Below are 17,170 nucleotides of genomic sequence, written 5' to 3'. Positions count from 1 at the left end.
CCAATACTTACCAAGCTCGCTAACCGTGGTAAAATCATCCTACAGGCCTAAAACCTATCCTGTTTTGCTGCGATTTCATATTTCGTGTTGTTTCCTTGTGTGTTAACCCTTAATATGCTGAAATTATTCCTAAAAACGCGTTTTTTTAACCGTTAATCGATTTTCTTGGCTCTACGGTCGAAAAGATCTCTAAATTCGCTAAAAATGCACTTTTTGACAATGCAGGAAGATTTTGATGAAATTTCCATGTAAAAATGTACAATAGTTTACTTTGGCGCATGCGCATGAGCCAATTTTTTTTTTTTTTTTTTTTTTTTTTTTTTTTTTTGCTGAACCTTTCCGATATTTTTCCTTGCACCTTTAATTTTCGTTTTTCTCTGCTTTCTTATTCTCTCTATCTTTTACTCTGTGCACCCCTTCTACTGGCCTGAAAAGTTTTGATCTGAATCAATGGAAAACCTAGACTTGCCCCAAGTCGCTCGTTTTTTCTTTGCATCTATAGTTACTTAAATAAAATCGCTTTGAAATCAAGCGCGAAAAACCACTTGAGTAAAATCGCCTTTGAGCGGGATTCATTTCTGTGAACGCGCGCGCCAAGGAAAACAAATGACACTTGCCGAGCATGGCCGAGGAATGGCTCGGAACAAGCGACTTGTGTCACTTGCAGGAAATCGATTCTAGCTGACGTTTATTGCCGCGAAAAATTGCATCATGCTTTTGTGCACTGAATTGGTTTCTTTTATCGTATTGACGTCAGTTTCGTGCGCCGTGTGCAGCTGACGCGCGCTGTGGCGTGTGTTAAAATTGCGCTTTTTTCCCCTTTTTTGTGGGAAATCATACTCAAGGCCCTTGATGGCTCTCTCATTTCTGTAAGATTTAAAAGGGGCAGGCACAAAAGAAGACATTTGTGTTGTTTGTTCTAAAACTGGTTTAACTGCCGATGTGAGAAGGAAACAAGTCTGCTCAAGAGGTAAAAAGTTAAACGCAAGCTTGTCTCGCGAGCAGCGCGCGCTAAGTTGGCGGGCACAGCGCGCTCAGTAAGTTTGCGCGCAATACAATATGATTGACATAATCTCGATGGCGTCACCGGTGAAAAAATCCACCGGTGACGCCATATTTCAGAATTGGCGCGCTGCAGGTGCCGGACAAGTCGCTCGTTCCGCCACGATCCTCCGCCATTTTGTTTCTCATGCCCGCGCGCGCCCTCCGTTTCCGTATCCAGCGGTCGCCTGCGAATCTAACGGGTAGGGACGTTATGTATGGGGAACTATTATGTCCCCAATATATAATTAGCACTATACTCTAGTGTCTTGATGTACTCTATCTACTCTGCGCTCTTGATGAACTTTACTTCCTTGCTGTATTCCAATTGCTTCATGTACTCTAGTTGCTTGATTTTCTCTAGGTGCTTCATGTACTCTAGTTGCTTGATGTACTCTACGCGCTTGTTGTACTCTAGTTGCTTGATGTACTCTAGTTGCTTGATGTACTCTACTCGCTTGATGTACTCTAGTTCCTTGATGTACTCTACACGCTTGATGTACTCTACTCGCTTGATGTACTCTACGCGCTTGATGTACTCTAGTTGCTTGATGTACTCTAGGTGCTTGATGTACTCTAGTTGCTTTATGTACTCTAGGTGCTTCATGTACTCTAGGTGCTTGATGTACTCTACTTGCTTGATGTACTCTAGCCACCAGTACTCTACTTGCTTGTTGTACTCTCGTTGCTTAATGTACTCTACTCGCTTGATGTACTCTAGGTGCTTCATGTACTCTACACGCTTGATGTACTCTACGCGCTTGATGTACTCTAGTTGCTTGATGTACTCTAGGTGCTTGATGTACTCTAGTTGCTTTATGTACTCTAGGTGCTTCATGTACTCTAGGTGCTTGATGTACTCTACTTGCTTGATGTACTCTAGGTGCTTGATGTACTCTACTTGCTTGATGTACTCTAGTTGCTTGTTGTACTCTCGTTGCTTAATGTACTCTACTCGCTTGATGTACTCTAGGTGCTTCATGTACTCTACACGCTTGATGTACTCTACGCGCTTGATGTACTCTAGTTGCTTGATGTACTCTAGGTGCTTGATGTACTCTAGTTGCTTTATGTACTCTAGGTGCTTCATGTACTCTAGGTGCTTGATGTACTCTACTTGCTTGATGTACTCTAGGTGCTTGATGTACTCTACTTGCTTGATGTACTCTAGTTGCTTGATGTACTCTCGTTGCTTAATGTACTCTACTCGCTTGATGTACTCTAGGTGCTTCATGTACTCTAGTTGCTTTATGTACTCTACTTGCTTAATGTACTCTACTTGCTTGATGTACTCTAGGTGCTTTATGTACTCTAGTTGCTTCATGTACTCTAGGTGCTTGATGTACTCTACTCGCTTGATGTACTCTAGGTGCTTGATGTACTCTACTCGCTTGATGTACTCTGGTTGCTTGATGTACTCTACTTGCTTGATGTACTCTGGTTGCTTGATGTACTCTACTTGCTTGATGTACTCTAGTTGCTTTATGTACTCTACTTGCTTAATGTACTCTACTTGCTTGATGTACTCTATGTGCTTGATGTACTCTAGTTGCTTGTTGTACTCTACGCGCTTGATGTACTCTCGTTGCTTAATGTACTCTACTCGCTTGATGTACTCTAGTTGCTTGATGTACTCTGCGCGCTTGATGTACTCTACTCGCTTGGAGTACTCTACTCGCTTCATGTACTCTAGTTGCTTTATGTACTCTACTCGCTTGATGTACTCTAGTTGCTTTATGTACTCTACTCGCTTGATGTACTCTAGGTGCTTCATGTACTCTAGGTGCTTCATGTACTCTACTTGCTTGATATACTCTGGTTGCTTTATGCACTCTAGTTGCTTGATGTACTCTAGGTGCTTGTTGTACTCTACGCGCTTGATGTACTCTAGTTGCTTGTTGTACTCTACGCGCTTGATGTACTCTAGTTGCTTGATGTACTCTAGTTGCTTGATGTACTCTAGTTGCTTGATGTACTCTGCGCGCTTGATGTACTCTACTCGCTTGATGTACTCTACTCGCTTCATGCGTACTCTAGTTGCTTTATGTACTCTACTCGCTTGATGTACTCTAGTTGCTTTATGTACTCTACTCGCTTGATGTACTCTAGGTGCTTCATGTACTCTAGGTGCTTCATGTACTCTACTTGCTTGATATACTCTGGTTGCTTGATGTACTCTAGTTGCTTGATGTACTCTAGGTGCTTGATGTACTCTAGTTGCTTTATGTACTCTACTTGCTTGATGGTTGCTTTATGCACTCTAGCTGCTTGATGTACTCTAGGTGCTTCATGTACTCTAGTTGCTTCATGTACTCTAGGTGCTTTATGTACTCTAGTTGCTTAATGTACTCTACTTGCTTGATGTACTCTATGTGCTTGATGTACTCTAGTTGCTTGTTGTACTCTACGCGCTTGATGTACTCTCGTTGCTTAATGTACTCTACTCGCTTGATGTACTCTAGTTGCTTGATGTACTCTGCGCGCTTGATGTACTCTACTCGCTTGGTGTACTCTACTCGCTTCATGTACTCTAGTTGCTTTATGTACTCTACTCGCTTGATGTACTCTAGTTGCTTTATGTACTCTACTCGCTTGATGTACTCTAGGTGCTTCATGTACTCTAGGTGCTTCATGTACTCTACTTGCTTGATATACTCTGGTTGCTTTATGCACTCTAGTTGCTTGATGTACTCTAGGTGCTTGTTGTACTCTACGCGCTTGATGTACTCTAGTTGCTTGTTGTACTCTACGCGCTTGATGTACTCTAGTTGCTTGATGTACTCTAGTTGCTTGATGTACTCTGCGCGCTTGATGTACTCTACTCGCTTGATGTACTCTACTCGCTTCATGTACTCTAGTTGCTTTATGTACTCTACTCGCTTGATGTACTCTAGTTGCTTTATGTACTCTACTCGCTTGATGTACTCTAGGTGCTTCATGTACTCTAGGTGCTTCATGTACTCTACTTGCTTGATATACTCTGGTTGCTTGATGTACTCTAGTTGCTTGATGTACTCTACGTGCTTGATGTACTCTACTTGCTTGATGGTTGCTTTATGCACTCTAGCTGCTTGATGTACTCTAGGTGCTTCATGTTCTCTAGTTGCTTCATGTACTCTAGGTGCTTTATGTACTCTAGTTGCTTGATGTACTCTACCCATTACCCGCGCTTGCTGTACTCACTCGCTTGCTTGATACACTCACATTGCTTCATGTACTTTGCTTACTTTGAATACTTTCTTAACGTGTAGTACTTTGTTTGCTTGTAGCACTTTATTCACTTGGATACTAAACTATATACAGCTACCTAAAAAATAGTCTTCCTTTGGCGTGAAGATAAGCTCTGTCCGAGATGTGAAAAATTTTCCACAACTATTCGGTAAATAATCTTCGCAGGATATTTCACACAGGTTAACCTCTTCTATAATTAATTCAACGCTTCCATTTCTTCGAAACCTGTTTTGAGCGTCGCTACTTTGTGCCCCTTCTTTACTCATGGTCGGACATACATACATACATATATACAGGAGCGAATACCTAAAGGTTTCTATTCTAACGGCAGGTGGTTTGAGGTTGGCAAAGCCTTTGAGAAAATGGGTCAACACAAAAGAGAAGAACAGTAACAATGTTATTATACTTCGGGATTAGGTCAGGCGAATTAACAATACTCGCCCTAGATAAGGGGTGGGTTGTGTAATTTTGATCTACACGTAGGGGGTGGGTCATCTTATTTATACACTTAACGTATTTATTCGATTAAGTGCCCTGGGCGCTTATTAAATTTTTGGACCTTGAGGGTGGGCGCTTATTCGAGGCTGGGCACTTATTAAATTTTCACCATTTTAAGCAAGCAGTACGTTTCTTTTGCAAGAAAACAATGTATAATAACTAAACGTGAAGGTATACGAAAGCTGAATTTGAAATGTTCATTGAAAGTTTCAGTAAAAAAGAACTAAGAAAACTCGAGGTCTTCGGTATAGTCTCTTAGTAGTACTTAGTCAATTTTAATCTTAACTTCAACAATAATCAAAATTCCTCTTTTGCCCTCATTTTAGTGGGGTGGGGTGGGCGCTTATTCGAGGCTGGGCGCTTATTTACTTTGCCTACCTAGAAGATGGGCGCTTATTCGAGGTGGGCGCTTGATCGAATAAATATGGTACTTTAAACTGTTATAGCGATGCGAGTAAGAAATCCTGCCGAGACGGTCTACGCAAGTCCAAGTGCCCATGTGTAGCGAGTGGAACAGGTTGCTCGGAACTTTGTAGATGTGTCAATTGCGGTAATATCTTTCAGGCTCGTGTTGCTACAGAGTCAACAAGCACTCCAAGGAAACGAAAAAGGGAGTTAGTTTCCCCCTACAAAAGGAAAACGGGAAGGAGCTTCATGTCAGCTGAGAATGTTGAAGTAGAATCTGGGCCATGGAGAATCCTGGAAATACTATGTTTAATAGTTTGCAGAGAGGTGTTGTTTAGTCATGGAGTTTGTGTAAATGCAAGAAATTTACAAATGATGTCTAATATTGTTGCCCAATCTGATAGTGTTAAGGATATGTCTCTACTTATCAGTTACAAGTCTACAGCACAAGTTGCTGCAAAAATTGCGCACTTAGATGCGAACCATACTTTGTGACTTCATATCATGAATGTTAGATATTTAATTAGCAATATTGGACGAGGCTGAGTATGCTATGAAGAATTATGCAGATCGAGAAGGGTGTTATCGGCTGAGGCGGATATCACCCTCCGTGATCTGCATAATTATTCATATCATACGAAAGTCGAATTCAATAATTGTTTTATTATTTATTTAAAATATTTGCAATTCCAGAGCTTTAAATGCAGACAATGAGTTAAATATGGTTTTGACAGTATGCAATGTTCACAAATACACAACAACATTCGCTTTAAAATTGGATTTAAACTTCAAAACTCAGTTACCTAGATTAAAATCCCCTGTCCTTTTTAATGTTGATATTCAGTAGTTGCTTGAAGTGTCTAGTGAAGCCAAATCTGATGACACAAAGTGACTTTTTCGATTGAACAGGTTTCCATCATTCTTGCAGTGACTTCGATGTAGAATTTTCGTAATTTCCGCTGTGGCGGGCTCATATTAAAATTGGTTTCCTTGAAGATACACTTTAAAAATCGTTTGATTCACCTTCGTTGCGTTTTCCCCCTTGTCTTCTAATAATTTGGTGATTTTCTGCTCGTGGAAGTACACAATTCTTGCCATTTTTCCAGTCGCACGTAGGAAGGAGGTTGCGATCGGCTAATTCTTGATGTAGGATAATTGACGTCATTTAATGACGTCAATCGTCATATAATTGGACCTTCTTCCAAGTTTGGTGGGCGGCAGCCGGTTAGCTGGAATTAACCGGGGATTGAAAGCCAATCAGAAACGGAGAAATATTTTGAATGAATAATAATTGTACTTATGTATAATTTAGTTACTTTGAGTATTTTCTTTGGCTGACAATGTGACAACGTATTTAAGTGATTTCTTATGCAAAATTCTTAGCTTGTGACCGTCCTGGGTTTTGTGATTTTAGTGGAAACACTGAACTAAACAACACGTTGAATGATGAGTTTATCATGGAAAATTTCATTGATTGAAAATTGTAAAAAGCTGTATCTTTTTATTTATTCATATATTTTATTCTTAATATTATTACAATTATTTCAAATTCATAGGCTTTTTTTATACTACTAATTGTATTTTTATCAAACGTTCACCACTTTTCGCAGACTTACATGTCTTATTGAAGGGTAGTTTGCACTTTAACTTCAAGTTGGCTTTGCATAATGTGGTGGACTTTTAGAAATGTTGAATCTGATATAGTTCCAGTTTTTAGCATTCCTAGGTTACAGTTTCTTACCTTATTTTGTTCAAGAGAGAAATGTTCTAAATAAAAGAATTCATGTGAAGTGAAATGTGTGTGCTTAATCAGTTAGGTTAGAGAATAAGGTTTTACGATAAGACAGGAACTTTACAGACACACTATGCTTTAGAACTGATTGATCTTGTAAACTACAAAGTACCCATGAATCAGCAGAAGATAAGTGCGGTCTAATGCTCTCGGGATGGGTTTATGACTGTCATATTTTTACACCTATACTTCTTAATAACAGGGCATCAAGTTTGATGTTTATTTTAGTTGTGTATAAAATCTCTCGTTTGAACTCCCTACTTGGCGCTAAAAAGGTATTCCATTCTAATTTGTTGTTCTACCACAGTATACCGTAACCCACATAACAACTTAAATCTTATCTTAACTAGGGGTAACCACGGGTTAGGAAGTCCTCCAACTTCAATGATGGTTTCCCAGCCTTGCAGACCTTGATAGGAAGGAGAGGAGGTTCTCGAGCGAGTTTGCCTGCTTTTGCGATTTGACCAGAAGCAATATTCAAGCTTACATTCTTAGAGAGAACACTAAATTGTCGATATCTCATAAAGGCGGAGTTACAAATGGCGAAATTTTCAAGAACATTCCCAGGCTAAAAAAATTCATTTACAGAGGATTCTTTTTTAGATGTAGATCAGACGTAGTATCAAAACCATGCAATTTCAATATATACCTGATTGAAGAAACGTTGACCCGTGAAAAGCATTTGAGACCCACGTTTTTACTGGGAAATCTGAAAAAAAAAATCATCCCCGACGTCTGTGACAGAAGTAGAGGATGTTACATGGTTGCACGGAGATATTCGACCAAATATCGATTTACTTTGGCTCATTCAGCATTGAAACAGGGCAAACTTGTCACAAAATGTTTCGAAATCGATATCTTCACATGTGAAATAACATGTTATTTTCACGTGTGAATATATTCCCGCTCCGGCCGAGGGGGAAGGAGGGGGGGAGATGGAGTGCGATGCGCGAGGGCAAGGTGAGAACGCTTCGCGCTCTCTTCTCGCACCTCGCGCATCGCACTCGAACTCCCCTCCTCCTTCCCCTTTGAACGCCGGCCACGGAGGCTAAAGATTTCCTGGTATTTAACTGATGTTTATATACTAATAAACAATATGATATGACAGGTTGCATAAATCTTGCTCTTATGCCCCAAAAGAAGAAAATGTCTCAATTAACAAATAAACGGAATATTTCTCAGCGCACCAATGCTGACTTCACAGAATGCTATTCGTTTTTATCGTTCAGGGCTTATGCTTTTCACGGGGTCAACCTTTCTTCAATTATACATAACATAAACGTGAAACAGAAATACATTGCGCGTTCCAAACTTTGATAGTATTTTACGGTAGTCTGTTGGCAGCGTTAAATATTGTCAAAGGCAATTGACAAGGTAAGAAAATGTATAAGCGCAGTTTAGTTCAGTTTTACAGTGTTTCTTACTCCATAATGGTCATTAATTAAGACGCTAAAATCATATGTAAGTTCTAAACGTCCTTTCCATAGGCGTACGGGCCGGGGGAGGAAGGGGGGTTGCAGCCCCCCTCCCCCCAAATTTGGGGCAACTCAGAGAAAGAGAAGGCAGCAAGAGAAATTTGGGCACAGTCAGTTTTTAAAGAAGTGTTGTTTTTTTTCGAAGAGATAGATATTATCTATTTTAACCTTTACTTTGTTTACTGTTGGGCACTGTACTGCAAATATCTGTCACAGTGAAACACCTGATAAAGAAAGCTTCTCCGCGTTGCTAAATTTTACAAAATCGACGGCGAGATTCTGAAAGTCGAGCAGAAAATGTGCGCGAGGTTCGTCGTGTGCGCGGATTAGGCTACATGACTGTTTCAGAAATGATATAGACAATGCAAGAGAATTATCTTTTTGTTAAGTTTCAGAGTTTCCTTACGTGATTCATATCCATGCAGTGAAACCTGCTACATTGTGTGCTACAGAATGATCATTCAGTGCGTTGCGCAGATTGAAAACTTACCTCCACAGCACCTGATGGGGCGATAACGTGTGAGTAAGGCCAAGTAAAATAAAAATGTTTCTCGTCCCCTTTCGCTTCATTTTTTGGGGCCGCCTCTATTTTTTTAATATTTGTTTTTGGAAACTGAGTTAGAACGAACAAAAACCAACAATGTTCTCATTATTTATAAGCTCGTATATGATAGATTCCTATGTAAGAATTCATTTATTTGTAAGCCTATGTTAGTGCATCGTATGACCCTCGTTTCTTGTCGACTGTTTCGTAAAAATTTGGGCAACTATGAATTTTTGGGCAAAAGTTGCCCGTACGCCTATGGTCCTTTTGCTGTAGAAAAAACAACTTACACGTTCATCTTTAGATAACACGCTTAGCACACATACAATTCAATGGGAACTGGTTTAATAACACACATAATCTTTACATCAGTGAAGGTGACCTTATCGAGCCGCTTACAATTGCTACAAAAGATCAACTTTTTTAGTTTAACGGCGATTTGTACGAACAAATAGACGGCGTTGCCATGGGATCACCATTGGGACCATTAATGGCAAACACCTTTATGTGCTCCATTGAAGAGAAACTAGCACGTGAAAACAAAATTCCCAAATTCTACAAGAGATACGTCGATGACACGCACTAGTACCTGACCTTCCCGCTGCAACTGATCTCGTAAGAATCTTGAATGACGCGCACCCAGCAATCCAATTCACAATGGAAACGGCAGTCAACAACATGTTACCCTTTGTAGGCATGGCAATCATTAGGACCGATAACCGCCTTAACACATCTGTCTACAGGAAAAAGACCAATAAAGGACTTCTGCTCCATTATCAGAGTCACGTAGACAATCGCTATAAACGATCACTTTTAAGAACTATGTTTGATCGCGCCAAACGCCTGTCTTCCTCGCCGGATCTCTTCGCATAAGAATGTAGGGAACTAAAGACCACATTCCTGAAACTGAAATATCCCGGGAAATTGATCGTCTCTGTCCTTAACAGATTTCATTCCTCTCAAGACCAGAACGAAAGCTGTATTGCGCCAGCGGACAGCCCTGTATGCATCACCTTGCCATTCAAAGATCAAAAATCGGGTGACTACGTACGAAGAGAACTGTGTGACCTAGGAAAGAAAATAGATCGTGAAATAACACCAGTCTTCACAAGCAAGAAAATCTCTGAAGATTTGAAGTTCACGGAAACAAAGCCCTCTCTAGTAAACCAACAAAGTGTAGTATTTGAATTTAAATGTAATTCGTGCGATGCGAATTATATTGGCTACACGAGCCGCCAGCTTCACCTGCGCATCGAGGAGCACAGATACTCCGTAATTGGTAAACACCTTCAAGAACAACACAATTAAAAGCCGCTCGACCTTCACAGCCAATTTGCCATCCTAAAGAAATGCCGCGGAAAGTTTGAGTGCCTAATTTACGAGATGCTCTTAATTAGGAAATAGAAACCATCCCTGAACACTCAAAAGGACTCCATTCCAGCGAAACTGTTTACTTAGTTATGCACATTTTTCTGTTTTCCACGCCTCATTTATTGTAATTTAGTTTTACACTTTCTTTTCTATAAATATCGTTCTGTACCATGTAAAAAATGCATTTGATAATGGTGACATGTCGTCGCCGAAACGTCATGTTTTTATAGCGTTAATATTTATTCTGAAACGTGTTTCAAAATCTTCAAACACCGAGAGCAAAATTTTCCATTTCAACTCTTTGCTTTAGTTAACATTGAGACAATCTTCTCAGGCAACATCATGACCGAGGAAAACCTCTTTAGCGACAGCAGAAAAACGTCTGCGTCTGCAAGCTATGAGACTGTTGCGATTGACAAATACGTTTTTTGTATTCTGATCGTTAATGGAGGAAAAAGAAATGTTCTACTTCTTTTAATGGCACTGGCTACCTATTATCTCGTATTCAACGCGTGCTCAAGGAATATTTGTTTATTACATGTATAGAAGATTATCGCTTGTGTTATTTAAGGTATTTTAAATTAACGCGATTAAATTAACGCGAATTGAAGGAAAAAAATACTTTCCAATAAAGGAAATTAATGCGAGTGAGAGGAGGGAGACCTTTTTAAAAGGAGTCAAGAACGTGGGCCTGTATCGAGAAATTGGGGGCAAAATAATGGAAATGAAGGTAGTGGATATTAACGCTCCATTTAATTAACGCTGCGGACATAAACGTTAACAAAAATGAACGCGACGTAAATTAACGCAAATTTCTAAAATTCGCGTTCGTAAAGCAACTAGAGTACATCAAGCGAGTAGAGTACATGAAGCACCTAGAGTACATGAAGCGAGTAGAGTACATAAAGCAACCAGAGTACATCAAGCGCGTAGAGTACATCAAGCGATCGAGTAGAGTACATAAAGCACCTAGAGTACATCAAGCGAGTAGAGTACATAAAGCAGCCAGAGTATATCAAGCAACCAGAGTATATCAAGCAACCAGAGTACATCAAGCGAGTAGAGTACATGAAGCACCTAGAGTACATGAAGCGAGTAGAGTACATAAAGCAACCAGAGTACATCAAGCGCGTAGAGTACATCAAGCGATCGAGTAGAGTACATAAAGCACCTAGAGTACATCAAGCGAGTAGAGTACATAAAGCAGCCAGAGTATATCAAGCAACCAGAGTATATCAAGCAACCAGAGTACATCAAGCGAGTAGAGTACATGAAGCACCTAGAGTACATGAAGCGAGTAGAGTACATAAAGCAACCAGAGTACATCAAGCGCGTAGAGTACATCAAGCGAGTAGAGTACATAAAGCACCTAGAGTACATCAAGCGAGTAGAGTACATAAAGCAACCAGAGTATATCAAGCAACCAGAGTATATCAAGCAACCAGAGTATATCAAGCAAGTAGAGTACATGAAGCACCTAGAGTAGAGTACATAAAGCAACCAGAGTACATCAAGCACGTAGAGTACAACAAGCGAGTAGAGTACATGAAGCACCTAGAGTACATCAAGCGAGTAGAGTACATCAAGCAACTAGAGTACATCAAGCAACTAGAGTACATAAAGCAACCAGAGTATATCAAGCAAGTAGAGTACATAAAGCAACTAGAGTACATCAAGCGAGTAGAGTACATGAAGCACCTAGAGTACATCAAGCGAGTAGAGTACATAAAGCAACCAGAGTACATCAAGCGCGTAGAGTACGTCAAGCGAGTAGAGTACATGAAGCAACCAGAGTACATCAAGCGCGTAGAGTACAACAAGCGAGTAGAGTACATCAAGCAAGTAGAGTATATCAAGCAACCAGAGTATATCAAGCAAGTAGAGTACATCAAGCACCTAGAGTACATCAAGCCGAGTATAGTACATCAAGCAACTAGAGTACATCAAGCAACTAGAGTACATAAAGCAACCAGAGTATATCAAGCAAGTAGAGTATATAAAGCAACTAGAGTACATGAAGCGAGTAGAGTACATAAAGCACCTAGAGTACATGAAGCGAGTAGAGTACATGAAGCACCTAGAGTACATGAAGCGAGTAGAGTACATAAAGCACCTAGAGTACATGAAGCGAGTAGAGTACATAAAGCAACCAGAGTACATCAAGCGAGTAGAGTACGTAAAGCACCTAGAGTACATCAAGCGAGTAGAGTACATGAAGCACCTAGAGTACATGAAGCGAGTAGAGTACATAAAGAAACCAGAGTACATCAAGCGCGTAGAGTACATGAAGCACCTAGAGTACATCAAGCGAGTAGAGTACATGAAGCACCGCTAGAGTACATGAAGCGAGTAGAGTACATAAAGCAACCAGAGTACATCAAGCGTGTAGAGTACATGAAGCACCTAGAGTACATGAAGCGAGTAGAGTACATGAAGCACCTAGAGTACATGAAGCGAGTAGAGTACATAAAGCAACCAGAGTACATCAAGCGCGTAGAGTACATGAAGCACCTAGAGTACATCAAGCGAGTAGAGTACATGAAGCACCTAGAGTACATGAAGCGAGTAGAGTACATCAAGCAACTAGAGTACATGAAGCGAGTAGAGTACATAAAGAAACCAGAGTACATCAAGCGCGTAGAGTACATGAAGCACCTAGAGTACATCAAGCGAGTAGAGTACGTAAAGCACCTAGAGTACATCAAGCGAGTAGAGTACATAAAGCAACTAGAGTACATGAAGCGAGTAGAGTACATAAAGAAACCAGAGTACATCAAGCGCGTAGAGTACATGAAGCACCTAGAGTACATCAAGCGAGTAGAGTACATGAAGCACCTAGAGTACATGAAGCGAGTAGAGTACATAAAGCAACCAGAGTACATCAAGCGCGTAGAGTACATGAAGCACCTAGAGTACATGAAGCGAGTAGAGTACATGAAGCACCTAGAGTACATGAAGCGAGTAGAGTACATAAAGCAACCAGAGTACATCAAGCGCGTAGAGTACATGAAGCACCTAGAGTACATCAAGCGAGTAGAGTACATGAAGCACCTAGAGTACATGAAGCGAGTAGAGTACATCAAGCAACTAGAGTACATGAAGCGAGTAGAGTACATAAAGAAACCAGAGTACATCAAGCGCGTAGAGTACATGAAGCACCTAGAGTACATCAAGCGAGTAGAGTACGTAAAGCACCTAGAGTACATCAAGCGAGTATAGTACATCAAGCGAGTAGAGTACATGAAGCACCTAGAGTACACGAAGCGAGTAGAGTACATAAAGAAACCAGAGTACATCAAGCGCGTAGAGTACATGAAGCACCTAGAGTACATCAAGCGAGTAGAGTACATGAAGCACCTAGAGTACATGAAGCGAGTAGAGTACATAAAGAAACCAGAGTACATCAAGCGCGTAGAGTACATGAAGCACCTAGAGTACATCAAGCGAGTAGAGTACGTAAAGCACCTAGAGTACATCAAACGAGTAGAGTACATGAAGCACCTAGAGTACATGAAGCGAGTAGAGTACAACTAGAGTACACCAAGCAAATAGAGTACATCAAGACACTAGAGTATAGTGCTAATTATATATTGGGGACATAATAGTTCCCCATACATGACGTTCCTACCATCTAACGAGCGACTTGGAGCAAGTCTATGGAAAACCCTGGAAAGGAGATCATGATCAAGTACGGGTATTTTGGCCGGTTTTAGCACCAATTTTACACCAAAAACTGATCGCGTTTTTTTCGATTAGCTCTGTCGGAATGCAGTCAATATTAAAGATGGACAGTCCTGTGGAAAGATCTATCCAAGCTCTATAAGATGCAAATCACAAAAATCTGCTGACGTGTAAATTGGTGACGTCATAAGTGGCAGAATGGCCATTCCTCCAAATCCCGGAATAATCCGCGCTTAGCATGTTAAGGGTTAATGGATCTAATAAGCCATTAGGTATATTGGTCAATATTAATTTCAGCCTTATTCGCGCTTTAAATTACCAAGATTGATCTTCATTTGTGCTAATTATAAATGTAGATAAATATAAATAGTTCCCATTTTATCGAAAAGCGCCTGGCCCGGCAAACAACAATTGCGTACATAATAGCTTAAACTGGGATTTCATAGCTTCTAAAATCTAAGTGTAGCCCAGTCCATGATTTCTCTCTTCCCTGCGCCCTATAAAGGGGTTGAACCTAGACAGAATAACAGAGCGAGATTTCAGAGTTCAGGATTGCTGGATACAAGGACTCGCGGATTTAATTTCAAATCTGTAAGCTCGAAATTTCTGTTCCCACCCTAAGTAGAGTTTGATTTTTACTACAGAGATTAAGTATGAATAAGTTCCATTTAGTTATATTGTTCAACTCCCCAATATAGTCTCTTATGTGTTATCGGACCGTCTCTCCCCAGTCTGACTCTTTGTTTTGAAATTCGCTCCAGACCTCTCGTTCAAAGTCAGAGAGCGTTAGCAAAAAATACCAATCAGAGGATTAAAGAAGCTACGTAGCTTCTCATCCTTTGATTGTTTAAATGTCACGAGGATTTCGCAAATGTTTGGTCTAAAATGTTCTGAAATTAGTGGTAGGCAAATAAACCCACGAAAAGCATTATCTTTGAATTTTTCAAAATGCAATCCATTTCCATCCTTGCCATCCGCAGCCAAAGAAGTTTGCAAACAATTTCAGTGCCCTAATAAAGCGATGTTTATAAATTAGAAGCATTATTTTAATGTTTTCAACGACATAAATTTAAGTTTTGGCTGTTCAAAATTTGCACAAATCCGTAACAAAGCCCCTTTAAACAAAGTTATAATTTTCTACATGTGTGCTGCATGCTGCACTGGAAAAGTTGAAAATTTACATAGTATGTAAATAACATGTAAATAACATGTAAAGACACTGTAAAGGATGATTTACATAGTTTTTACCCTTTTACATGTTCTTCTCAAAACATGTCAAAAACATGTAAATATTTGAAGTAAAACATGTAAAAACACAGAACATCATGTAAATTTCCCGAACGAAAGACCACGGACCATGTAAATAACATGTCAATTTATCCGATCAACACTGTAAAAAGCATGTAAAAACATTTATACCTGATGCTTATAAATAGACTGAACATGTAAAAAACATGGAAATTGACAAAGGGGGCCTGTTTGGAAACATGTAAAAACCATGGAAATTGACAAAGGGGGCCTGTTTGGAAACATGTAAATTGACAAAGGGGGCCTGATTGAAACATGTAAATACCCTGGAAATCGACAAAGGGGGCCTGTTTGGAAACATGTAAATTGACAAAGGGGGCCTGATTGAAACATGTAAATACCCTGGAAATCGACAAAGGGGGCCCGTTTGGAAACATGTAAATTGACAAAGGGGGCCTGATTGAAACATGTAAATACCCTGGAAATCGACAAAGGGGGCCTGTTTGGAAACATGTAAATACCCTGGAAATCGACAAAGGGGGCCTGTTTGGAAGCATGTAAATTGACAAAGGGGGCCTGATTGAAACATGTAAATACCCTGCAAATCGACAAAGGGGGCCTGTTTGAAACATGTAAAAAACATGGAAATTGACAAAGGAGGCCTGTTTGAAACATATAAAAAACATGGAAATTGACAAAGGATGCCTGTTTGGAAACATGTAAAAAGCATAGAAATTGACAAAGGGGGCCTGTTTGAAAAATGTAAAAAACATGGAAATTGACAAAGGGGACCTGCCTAGCCCCTGTAATTAAAATGAAGAACAGAATGCCTGGCACTGTTTTCTTTTATTCGTCTAGAACCTTTTCTTGATACTATCCTAACTACATTCATTTTCAGTACGTCAGTGCATATATTTTTCCAGTTAATAATAATACATACAAATGATTTTATACCCCATAAGTAATAAAGTTCGTCTGCATGTATCTTGCAATAAAGCATGTATATAAAGCTTGGAATATTCTTTATAAATATAATAAAAACTAGCATTTCATTCAGAATAAAATGATTTAGATCGTATAGTTTTGTATAGTTTTTTCAGTTCAAATAAAGCAGTTTTACTAGGTCAAAAATTGCTGATACCAATTATTTCAACTTCACATAATCATTATGGAAAACAATAAAGATTAAGATAAATTTATGCATGATTAATTGATAGAACTGTCTAATAACATATCAGTGACTTCATTTCCAAATAGTAATAATACTACTCCTCTATTGCAAAGGCCCACTTTGATCCTGCATGTTGCACTGGTGTTTGCTTTTCTCTTAAAAAGCCAATTTCTTTTGCTTGGCATGTGCCCCGATTTATCCTATGTTCCTCTACTGAAGTGTCTTCTACACTCAATATGAAGTGAATTATGCAATAGCTTAGCATATGTATGAAAATGTACCATATCATGAAAGACGTATTGTAGGATGAAAATGAGCCTTTAAAAGTTATACTATGGGTAAGATATTGATCACTTTTATTAATAGGCGTAAATGGTCTTTTTGAATAACCGCATAAAATATACTTTACAGTAACTGAAGGGTTGGAAATGAAACCATGGTATTTCAGGATTAAATTTTTGTTGAATGTTTTTCTTTTGCTTCAATTCATGTAATGTTTGGCACATGATTTTGCTTTCAGCCCTTCAGTTACTACCACAACCCTTCCATATCATAAAACTATGAAATCAAACGAATAATAAACATTGCAGAACCTTTTGCACAATGATTTTGAACACTGAACAGCCAAGTTCACACTAGCCTGCGAGTAGGCTCACCTTAGAGCACGCACGAGAACGACATTTACGTGGCAAAGCCGCGAGTGAACCTGCATC

General features: G+C 39.6%; 1 protein-coding gene, 1 long non-coding RNA gene and 2 pseudogenes across 3 annotated transcripts in view; 2 read left to right on the top strand and 2 right to left on the bottom strand.

Moving 5' to 3' along the window:
* LOC144629184 (uncharacterized) overlaps positions 1–17,170 on the bottom strand; it is an 80,700-nt gene that overhangs the window by 8,141 nt on the left and 55,389 nt on the right. The window lies entirely within an intron of this gene.
* Positions 1–17,170, top strand: part of LOC144629188 (uncharacterized) — a 107,760-nt pseudogene that overhangs the window by 44,172 nt on the left and 46,418 nt on the right. The window lies entirely within an intron of this gene.
* LOC144667099 (uncharacterized) lies at positions 290–14,293 on the bottom strand. Its single transcript, XR_013573279.1, has 2 exons — positions 14,023–14,293; positions 290–459 (listed from the first exon to the last, which is right to left on the bottom strand). It is a non-coding gene; the product is annotated as an uncharacterized LOC144667099 (long non-coding RNA).
* On the top strand, positions 9,453–10,294 carry LOC144628783 (uncharacterized; annotated as a pseudogene).

Source organism: Oculina patagonica, chromosome 10, assembly GCF_052425735.1.
Source record: "Oculina patagonica isolate OP01 chromosome 10, crgOcupat, whole genome shotgun sequence".
NCBI lineage: Eukaryota > Metazoa > Cnidaria > Anthozoa > Scleractinia > Oculinidae > Oculina > Oculina patagonica.
Note: the sequence above shows the minus strand (reverse complement) of the source record. Positions and strands in the feature narration are given on the sequence as shown.